The sequence below is a fragment of the Pinus tabuliformis genome, chromosome 4_1 (genome assembly GCF_031772625.1).
Source record: "Pinus tabuliformis cultivar Carrire ecotype Pingquan chromosome 4_1, CPIR1, whole genome shotgun sequence".
Taxonomy (NCBI): Eukaryota; Viridiplantae; Streptophyta; class Pinopsida; order Pinales; family Pinaceae; genus Pinus; species Pinus tabuliformis.
In genome coordinates, this window is record NC_142303.1 from 862,731,228 (window position 1) to 862,742,230 (window position 11,003).

Here is an 11,003-nt window from a genome sequence, read left to right on the forward strand (position 1 = left end):
TCTCACAGTGGAGGAATCACCCGACCATCAGTGAGGACAACAGTTACCAGGCTTTACGACGCCGGAATACGTCTCTAGCCTAGACCTCTATGTTGTGCGTTAAGTTCCAAAGCGTTGTTAGATTCATTCAATTTATTTTAAGTTGATCTTTCTTATGAAGTTTTCCTTTTGTGTTCACCACGAGATGTAGATGTAATTCCTAAATGCAATCTAAAGATGATAAGCAAATCTTTTATCTCTTTTCAACAATGAAAATCCTAGCTACAAAGGGAAAAGAAAGACACAATCTTTTCTCAAAGAGCAAAGAGCACACTGTAAATGCACTTTTCCTAAATCAAGCCATACAAACTATCAATATGAAAATGCACATATGCATGTATTTGTTTTCACTTTCTTAATATTGATGCCTAAAAAGAAAGTTGATGTACAAATCTGAATTTGCTTTCAAGTGAAAAACACAAACAAGCTTCTTCTCGAAATCAAAAGGTAGAGAAGATTACAACACTCTATGGTTTTGAAATAAACACTCGTTTCGGCACTAGAAAGTGACAAATTCAAACCAAAGGTAAAAGTAAAAGTATAATCAACTGTCAACAGCAAACAAACTTTCTCCTAAGATCAAAATCGACACTTGCGACAGATCTAAATCTAAGGACGACAGTATGACTATTCTACTCTCTCAATGGAAAACTATAAATGATGTAACAAACACACAAAGAACATCTACAGTATTTTTGTACAAAGGAGGCGGAATTAAGGCAAAGAAAAGGAGATTTCAGATAGGTACACACTAATTACAGGCTGCAAAAATCAGAGACAAAACTGAAAAATGAAGCAAAGAACCTCAGCTACATAGGGCAAGGCTGATCAGCGCACCTGTTTCACAGAGAAACTGAATTGCAGCGCAGGTAGCCCTCTCAGGAACTGCGTTGAAATGCAGAATCTCTTCACAGAGCATGCGCTGGGGCAGAAATGAGACTTCTATCCGGGTTCTGGGTCACGGTTTGCAGTTTAATCTATGGATTTTGGCCGAGTAAAAGCAATCAGTAATGCACAATCAGAGGGTGGATTTAAAGGAGGTCTAAGAGCTATCACAAAGGGTAATCAGATCATTTTTGAATCAGCTGTTCAAATCATAAACAAATCCAGTGAGTGGATTGAAGTAGCAGGTGTCTACTTTGCATTTGATAATGGCAAATGCAGTTCGATTGCCACTTCTGTGTTTATGAAAGAAACAACAAGAGAAACAAAAAAAAACTAACTAGACACGATCCCCAGCGGAGTCACCATTTTGTTGTTGGGAAAAGTGTCTACTCAGAATGCCCCTATCCCACTAAGGTGTGACAGTGCCTTAGCAACAAACAAGGAAAACTACTTTTGTATTCTTCTTTGTGAACTGTAAACGAAGAGGAATAGGATGAACCAACCTGTGTCTTTCGCTAGTCCTTTGATCCAATCTCTCTCCTCTTTGACAGCTTCCAGCTACCTGCTCCCTTACTTGCCCAGCTTCACCAAGTTCCTGCAAGATCACAGAAGAGGAAAACTACACAAAGACATAGATTTACATTCATAAATAGCTTAGGATCAGATTTAAGCTAAACATGCAAATATAACAAAACACCATTGATACACAAGCATGTAGGAGAAACTCAAATAGTTTTATTGATATAACAAGAAGGTCCAGGAGGAGTTACAACCGATGATTCCTGATCCAGTATCAACCCCCCAACAAAGGAATCCCCTCTTCACCTCCAACAAAGCATAAATCACCCAATGCACTGATCTCTATCTCAAAACCAACAACAATTCTGTGCAAAGTACAAAATTCCAGCCTCTGGATCTCTGGGATGAGGGATCCATATATAGATGTATGCAAAGAGGATGAATCAGCTGATGATTTGATTAGTGGCCTCTCTCTGTCAGTTCTTGCTTCCACTTGGAGACTGAGAGCCTCTTACTCATCCTTGGTCGAACTCAGTGAGGCAAGTGTCATTGGGGAAGATTCTGGAAGCTTCCATTGTCTGTCCACCTCGCGGAATGACACTGCCATTTGTCATTTCCCGCTCAGCGCACCCTGGTAGTGCATTTAGGTGCATTGCAATGCACCTAGCTAGTGTACTGGGGTGCTATGCAACGCAGCTAGCCAGTGGAGCAGCTGAAATGATCCTGATTTGACTGATTCTGAGCAGTTTCTGGTGGAGAACTTCTGGGAGAAGCTGTAATTGGTTGACCTTGTTCCTCTAGGGGTAGGAACAACACTTTTAGGGACTTAGGATCCCTTGGTTTATGGAAATTTCATGCTTAGAGCTGTAAGGCACAAAAATGTCTATAACATGCTAGTCTCACTAAGACTAGTAGCTATCTTAGAAACAAAAAAACAAAAAATACTTTCGTTTTCCTTTATGAGAAGAAGATAAGAAGGGAATAAAGGAGACCAACCTTTGTCTTGCGCTTGGTTCCTTGCTTGATTCCTCTCCCTTCTGATAGATCTTTTCCGCTCGCTTCCTCGTCTACCCAGCTTTAAAGAGCACCTGTGGAATCAAAGCAGCATAACACTATCCAAGAACAGAGATCTACTATCATAAACAATATAAGACCAGATATATATTGACCACACAAATACATATATCATCAATCATACAAGAATGTGGAGGAAAAATTGAATAGCTTTATTAATATCAAGAATAGCAAAGAGGATTACAACCAATTGTTCTAACCCAGCGTCATCCTCTTAGCAAGAAAGACCTTCTTCACCTCATGAAAAGCTTAGATCACCCAACACTATGATGTTACACCAAGAAACCAACAACACTTCCTTACAAGATACAAAATTCCAGCCTCCAACCCCCTGATCTCTGAGATGAGAGATCTATATATAGATATTTGCAGAGGTGTGAGTCAACTCTGCGTTTTTTATTAGTGTCTTCTCTCTGATAGTTCTTGATTCCACTTGGAGATCTCATTGATCTCTTACTCATCCTTGGGCGATTCTGAGAGGCAAGTGTCACAGGAGAAGTTTCTGGAAGATTCCATGATCATCCACCTCACAAATTGTCTCCGCTACTTGTCTATTCTGGTCCATCGCATCCTATAGAAGGAATTTTCAGTATGCATCGCACCTCCCGTGTGTAGTAGGTGCGATGCATCTCACCCTCAGCACTGAGCAATCATTATGGTCCAGTTTTGACCATTTATGAGTAGTTTTTCATGGAGAACTTCTGGGAGATGATGTAATCAGCTAACCTTGTTTCTTTAGAGTGTTAAGCAACACTTTTAGGGACTTAGGAGCCCTTGGTTTATGGACATATATGATTGGGGTTGCAGTGCCCAAAAATGTCTATAACAGTTGCCCCCTAAAGCATGAGGTCGTTAATCTTTTGATGTCGGGTGAAATGCTTTATCATGAGGATCCAAAGTTTTTTTCGAGCTGGAAGGCGAATTTTAATAAGATACAATACAATACATTATCTTCATAATATTTTCATGATCTAGCTGAGGCGGGCATTCCCATGCTCAGCTTTATAAATTCATTTTCATGTACATAGGACAGACAATCGTCTGTGTGCAGACTGATGATTCTGGTAGAGCCATCATCCCTTAGTTTGGATGATTATCTGTGTAGTAATGATGTACATTTGATGTCTTTATTTTCCTGAATATATCGCAGCCCGGATGGATGAAACTAGATCTGGGGTCTTCAAACTCGTCCAATCCTTACTCGGAGTACAAGTCGATCCATGTGAAAATGTTCTGGAGTTGAACATGGAAATACATCGCCTGATTACCAGCCAATGATGTAAGCTGTTAACAGGCGCGAGAGGAATCACCGATAATGATGATGACCCTCAAGGTACGACAGTACAATTCACATGGTGTGAAAAAGGGACTTGGCATCGAACACCACGCAAAATCGTTTCGTCGAAGGCCATTGATGTAAACCTGTCACTGGAAGTGAGAAACTTGCCATTGAGTCATGAAAACTTCAAAGTACTGAAAGGGTTGTTCCTAGATCGACTTCCTGGATAATGAGCTAATGTCGACAAGAAGCGATCCGTCGTAGGAGGGCCTTAATGAATCCCACATCTACGACACGGAACGGAGCAAATGATTTTAATGGAGGTGAAAATGATCTGATGATATAAGGTTCAGGGTGGCGGTCATGAAAGAATGGAGCGTGAATGTATTGTAGTGGATGAGACACAGGTGAATTCTCTGAGCGACTTCTCTTGAACATACCGGTGACACTGACATGATGGATTGGTAGCATTAACCCCAAATGTGGATGGTGTGATGGACCAATGGTGATATGACCAGTGAATGGAACAACCCAACCCGACTCGGATGCGGAGTGAAAGTGTCATGTTCAAGAGCGACTTGCTACCGATAAAGTTTCTTCAAGTTTTCTTCCCAATTTTTCCCTAGTCATTGCTGACCAGTACCTCTTTATTTTTGTCAAGCTTGAGGAGGATAACATATGCTTGTTCTATAATCTGCCCTTCGGGCAAACCCATCGCTATGTTTTAACGAGCCTAGTGATAGTGAAACTCGTTCTTGTCTGTACGGACAAGTTTGTTGCTATTCGATTTTAACGAGCCAAACAAAACAAGCGCTCGATCTTTTTGTGTAATAATCCCTCAGGTCCAAAAAGATTAAAATATAAAGGAGGGATAACACTTCTGGTCACTTTTAACGAGTTGGAGAGGCAAATTGCTCGACAATCTTTTCATATTTTACGAGTCAGATGAAAAGAGCTTAAAGGAGACTCGTTTTTTGAGGAACAAGTGATAAATTCAAGTAGCAGCTGATTCGAGGTACGGTTTGGAATTTTCCAATCACGGCAGTGTCACAAGGATGGCTAACAGGATCACTCTTCGCAGCTGTTCCTCAAAAGGGGTAAAAAATCAAATGGAGGTGAATAATTGGCCAATACAGAGTGGAGGTGATGATGAGAACACAACCAAGGCTTCAAAGGCTGATGATAATGCATTCATGATGGTTATTTACCGGAAATTGGTTCATTTTTTAATGAATGAGCTTAAACTCTATGGGAAACATTTTCTCATTACTTATGTTTAATTTTTAACGACCTTGAACTCCACATAAAAACTGCTCCAGGCGGGTTTATTTTTTAACGAGCTTGAACCCTGCGATAACACTGCTTGTGATAAGTTTGCATGCCCCCAACATAATAACGCAAACCGAGGTGCATGCCCCCCAAGCTTCATTGCATTCATTACGGTGGTTGGAATGAAGGTTTACCTTTGAGATCTTTGAAAGACTTGACTTGGATTTTACGAGATCGTAATCAAAGACTCGATTTGGAAAGGGAGTTGTTTCATTTTTTAATGAGGTTGACACAAGATAGGAATTGTCCTCAGAATCCACTGTATTTACAGTATTTGATAGAAAATCAAAAACTGAAGTATGATTAAGGTTGCTGGAATAATCTTCTTGGTAATCCGGAAGACGGGAATGATGGTGGTGATTTTCCCATGGTGCCTCTTCTATCATCATTGACTGAATGATTCCTTTGTCTGTAGAACAAACATGCGACCAAGGATCTGAAGAGGTACCATATTCCTTAGACCTATCTATCCAAACACTCGATGCGCATTGATTTGGGTTTGCCCCCCAGGCCAAGAAAATTGATTGCTACAATATTTCTAAAATGGCGATGATCCATGTTGTCAGAATGTTCAGGAATCTTCCGAATCGATTAGATATAGAAGATTTCATATTGCAGGTTTCCACTGTGGCCACTTCCGCCAGATTACTCAGAGGTGGTAGGGCAAAAGTACCCATTAAGGTAGGGTCTTTTAGGAGGCCTACTCTGATATTTTGAAGCGAATGATTGCTTCCATGGATCATTGGAATGCTTCCCATAACTTGTGAACTATTGGGGAGAAATGTTTGTTGGTCAACGATTGTAATTCCTCCTTGAAAGGGAAATGCAATCTTTCTGAAGTATGTCGACACAACTGTAGCCATAGCATAATTCCAGGGCCTTCCCAGTAGGATGTTGTAATTGAGGTTTCCATCGATAACCTCAACATCAATTTCTACTGTTTTGTCCCCTAGTTCAACTTGCAAGTTACTTAAAATCCCGTATGGAGTGTATGATCATCCATCAAATGATTTTAACGTCGTTGACGATCTCGAAAAGGGTGGTGAGCCTAAATTTTTCCAGCAACTCATCGACATAATACATGTAGATGCCCCCTCGTCAATAATTTTTCGATGAACAGTTTTGTTGAGGGCTTTCACCTGAATAAGGAAAGCTAGTTGAGCTGGTAACTGAGGGCGATATCCTTTATGATCTAAGGCCACAAGATTGGAATCCATTGGGTCAATCCCACCTATTGCTGATAATAAAGCTTGCTTTTGGGAGGGGCAATTTTGCAGTACCTCAAGTGTCGACATAGTGGACGGTGATTGGGCCAAGTCCCCTACTATATTATAATGCTGCGCTGCTCTAGAATGAGGATTAAATGTCGATTTGTGGACTACTCCCTTTGGCGGCTTTATCATTAGCTCAGGAATGATGGGTGGCACAACTTTGGTCAAAGTTGTTGTCGAACTACTAGGTTGATCATTAGCCTTGTTGTTTGACAGCTGTGGATTCCCGTAATCTTTATTCCTTATCGATATAAAAGCATCATTTTGGTGCTTCGAAATGGATAGCATAAGTACTTGCGATCGTGAAGCATTGTCACTAGCAACCATATTTGTTCTTGGATTCGGAAACGGATCAGTTAATACTGCCGAGGTTTTTGTATTCTTGAGGAATTTTCTAAGCTAAGCTTTATATGGACAATCTGATGTCCAATGATCCTCATCGCATATAAAGCATGGATGATTTGGTTTCCTATTTCCAGAAGGGTTTACAGAAGATTTTTCAGGAGACGACTCCTCCTGTTTCTTCTTCTTCCCTTTCTTTTTCTTCTTGCCCCCTGGTTGCTTCAGCTGTTTGCCCTTGTCGGTTGACACGACATTTACCTTCGAGGCGAGAAGTTCCTCATTTTCATTTTGATCTAAAATATTATAGGCTTTCTTAGATGTAGCCTTTGTCGATTTCGTGCTTGTCGTACCTATCACGCCATCGCCGACATGAGAGTCTTTGTTTGATTTAGGAGGAGGAGGAACAAAGAATTCTAGTTTAGGAGCATCAGGGATTTTATCGTAGAGCATGCCAGACTGAGTATATATTAAGTCTAGATATTGCGCACGAGCAATGACTTTCTCTTCAGTGACGAATCCTCCTTTTGCCACATCTTCCGTAATAGAAGGTAATAAAGACTTAATAAACCATTAAGCTAGCAGCTGATTAGGAACATATGTTTTTACCATTATGCGACGATGTTGCCACTCATGAATATGATCATATATGTGAGTGGTTGTTGTCTTCTTGAAATTGGTAAGAAGTTCTGTTCCCATTTCGTACCTTATGGGTAATTGAAAATGGGTTAAAAAGGTTGTGGCTAGGGTACTGAAGTTATCGAATGAAGATCTAGGCAATTCAATATACCATTTTGCTGCCGGACCAGTTAACGTTCGCTGAAAAAGGCAAAGCCTAATCGAATCATCGTTTGGAGTGTTAGATGAACACCACAGATGAAAGGTCATCACATGATTCGATGGGTCTTCACCCGGATTTCCATTAGATTTAGGAATATCTAATGGAAGTTTATGCGGAATCACCGGTGACCAAAGGGCATAAGCAATTGGATCATTCGTCAGCCGGTTTAAATCTAGTAATTCTAGAGTTGCTACAAAGGGTAACTGTTGATTCAGGTTAGGCGAAGCATACCCAGGATAAGATGGAATCGCCTAAGCAGTGGGTCTTTGCATACTAGCATAATGTATTTGATGTTGGTAACTTTGATAAGGTTGATGGGCATAACCATTATAGTATAGTTGTTGATAACTGCTTTGGAAATGCGGTTGCCCATTACTTACAAAGACTTGTTGCTCAGGTCCTTGATATGATTGCTGGAATTGCGGTTGTTGAGATTGAACCGGCCATGGTTGTTGGACCATTTGCTGTTGTTCAATACTTGATGATTGACCAAGATGAGGAGTCATAGTACTTGTTTGAGCCTAAGTCACTCCAGATACGGAGGCACTAACCTAAGGTTGTGATTGAACTACTGAGACGAGAGGTTGTTATATCGCAACCTGAGAAACTTGGGGTTGACATACAACAGGTAGCACTTGTACTTGCGATGCAGTCACCATAGCAAGTATAGTGGGAATATTCGACACAGGGTGGACTGGTTGCATTGAATATAAAACCCTTAGTTGCTGAGGTAGTATTGGTACCCAACTACCGGATGTAATTCCAGTTTGACCTGAACTTTGTTGTAAACTCCCATATGGTTGTTCTCTGGGAGGCAACAATGAAAAGGCATACTACCCCTCATATGGTGGCAATCTAGTACTTAAAGGGTAGATTTGCCTTTGAAGAAACATTGGATCAATTTGTTGAGTTTCAACATAAGAAATAGCAGATGATAATCCAGATGAAGAAATAGGAACTGACCAAGTCGTCGAAACAGTCACTAATTGGACTCCGGCTTGTTGTTGATAACTTGCCGGGACAGATGGTACACCAGCGAACATTGTTGGAGTAGCAGCAGGAGGTTCTATTGCTGCTGCGTTAGATGACACAGTCCTGGATGTCGACGGTTGTTCAGACATATCTAGTCTATCCAAAAGATTTCCTAGCGATTCTACAATAACTTGCAATGAAGGGAGACTAACTTCTAAGACCAACGAGGGAACAGTAACGTTATTTCGATTAAAATAAATTTTAGACACTTTGAAAGAACTTGTTTTTTCAATTTTAAAGGGTCGAGAAAAAACAAAAGATGACTCTAGTCTCCTTCGATTTTTAATGAGCTTGAAGTGACAAGTGCTCAGATGGACCTTTTCCTTTAAGGAGTCTGAAAAGGAACGAAAGAGACTACTTTGGAAATCTAGACAAAGGGATTACCAAACCAATCGCAAAACTGCAGAATACTTTTTACTGTACAACAGTCAATCTTTCTGAATGCTTTGTTCAGTGCATTATGATCGATAGGGCGGCAGACACGACTTCCTATGGATAAAGGATATAGCCTATTGTGGTCTCCCAATATATACTCGACGGTACGTGGGAGCACAAGTCCGTACTGGCACTTGTTGTCTCAAAGTGGAGGAATCACCCAACCAACGATGAAAACAACTGTTACCAAGCTTTACGATGCCGGAATACGTCTCTAGCCTAGACTTCTAAATGTTGTGCGTTAGGTTCCAAAGCATTTTTAGACTCATTAAATTTATTTTACAGTTGATCTTGTTTAAGAAATTTGCCTTTCAGGTTCACCGCGTGATGTAGATATACAATTCCTAAAATCCAATCTAAGATGATAAACAATCGTTTAATCTTCCTTTTACAATGAAAATCCTAGCTACTAAAGAAAGAGAGATGATATTCTTTCAACATAGAGCAGAGAGCACACACTATATGCATTGTCCTAAATAAACCAAAAAACAGTCTAAATGCAAATGCACATGCATTTATTTTTTTTCAGCCTTCTTAATGTGTGAATGATAAAAAGAAAGCTAAGCACAAATCTGAATTATTTTTCAAAGCGACATTACTAACAAGCTTCTTGTCAAGACAAAATGAAGACAATGACGACACTTTGCGATTTGGAATTGAAAAATTGCTTTCGACACTTGAAAAACTACTAATTCAAATCAAATACAAGAGTAACAGTGTAATCGACTATCAAGAATAATCAAATTCTCTTTTATGACTGAAAACGACACTTGTGACACTTCCAAATCAAGAAACGACAGTTCAATTACGCTACTTCTTTGTAAAAGAGAACTGAAAATGGCTCAGAATACATAAAAACATTTACAGTTCTTTGCACAATGGATGCGTAATAATGGCAAGGAAGGGGGTTTCCAACATAGGTATACTGACTACAGATAGCAAAACTCCTGAATAGAGCTGAAAAGAGTAAAGAAAAACCAAAGTCTGGAGGCAAAATTAGCCTTTTCTCATCAGCACACCTGTTACACAGGGATTCCAGTATGCATCACATCTACAACACACGGGAAGTGCAATGCATACTGATATCCATGAAGAGAGGGTGCGATGGTACAGTGCGAGACTTTTGATCCAGTTCTTGATCACAGTTTGCAGCACAGTTCTGGGATTTAGGCCGAGCAAGTGATAATCAGTAAATAAATCACAGGGGTAGATCTAAGGAGGTTACTAGAGCCACCAAAAGGGAAATTAGAGCGCTTGTAAATCAATTGTTCAGTTCATAAACAAAACCCGGAGATAGACTGAAGCAGCATTGATCTACTTTGCACTTGCATAGAAAATGCAGTTCGAAGGCTAGCTGGCTTGACTTCAGGCTCCGTCTGTAAGTTTATAAAGCAAACAAATATAGACAAACAAACGATCTATTCGCTTCCCAGCAGAGTCACCATTTCGTTATCGGGAAAACTAGTGTCCATGCAGCGCTGCTAGTCCCACTAAGACTGGTAGCTATCTTAGAAACAAACAAACTAAAACTGCTTTCGTTTTCCTTTATGAGAAGTAGATAAAAGGGGAATAAAGGAGACCAACCTCTATCTTGCGCTTGGTTCCTTGCTTGATTCCTCTCCCTTCTGATAGATCTTTGCCACTCACTTCCTCATCTACCCAGCTTCAAAGAGCACCTATGGAATCAAAGCAGCATAACACTATCCAAGAACAGAGATCTACTATCATCAGCAATATAGGACCAGATATATATTGAACACACAAATGCATATATCATCAATCATACAAGAATGTGGAGGAAAACTTGAATAACTTTATTAATATCGAGAATAGAAAAGAGGATTACAACCAATTGTTCTAACCCAACGTCATCCTCTTAGCAAGAAAGCCCTTCTTCACCTCATGAAAAGCTTAGATCACCCAACACTATGATGTTACACCAAGAAACCAGCAGCACTTC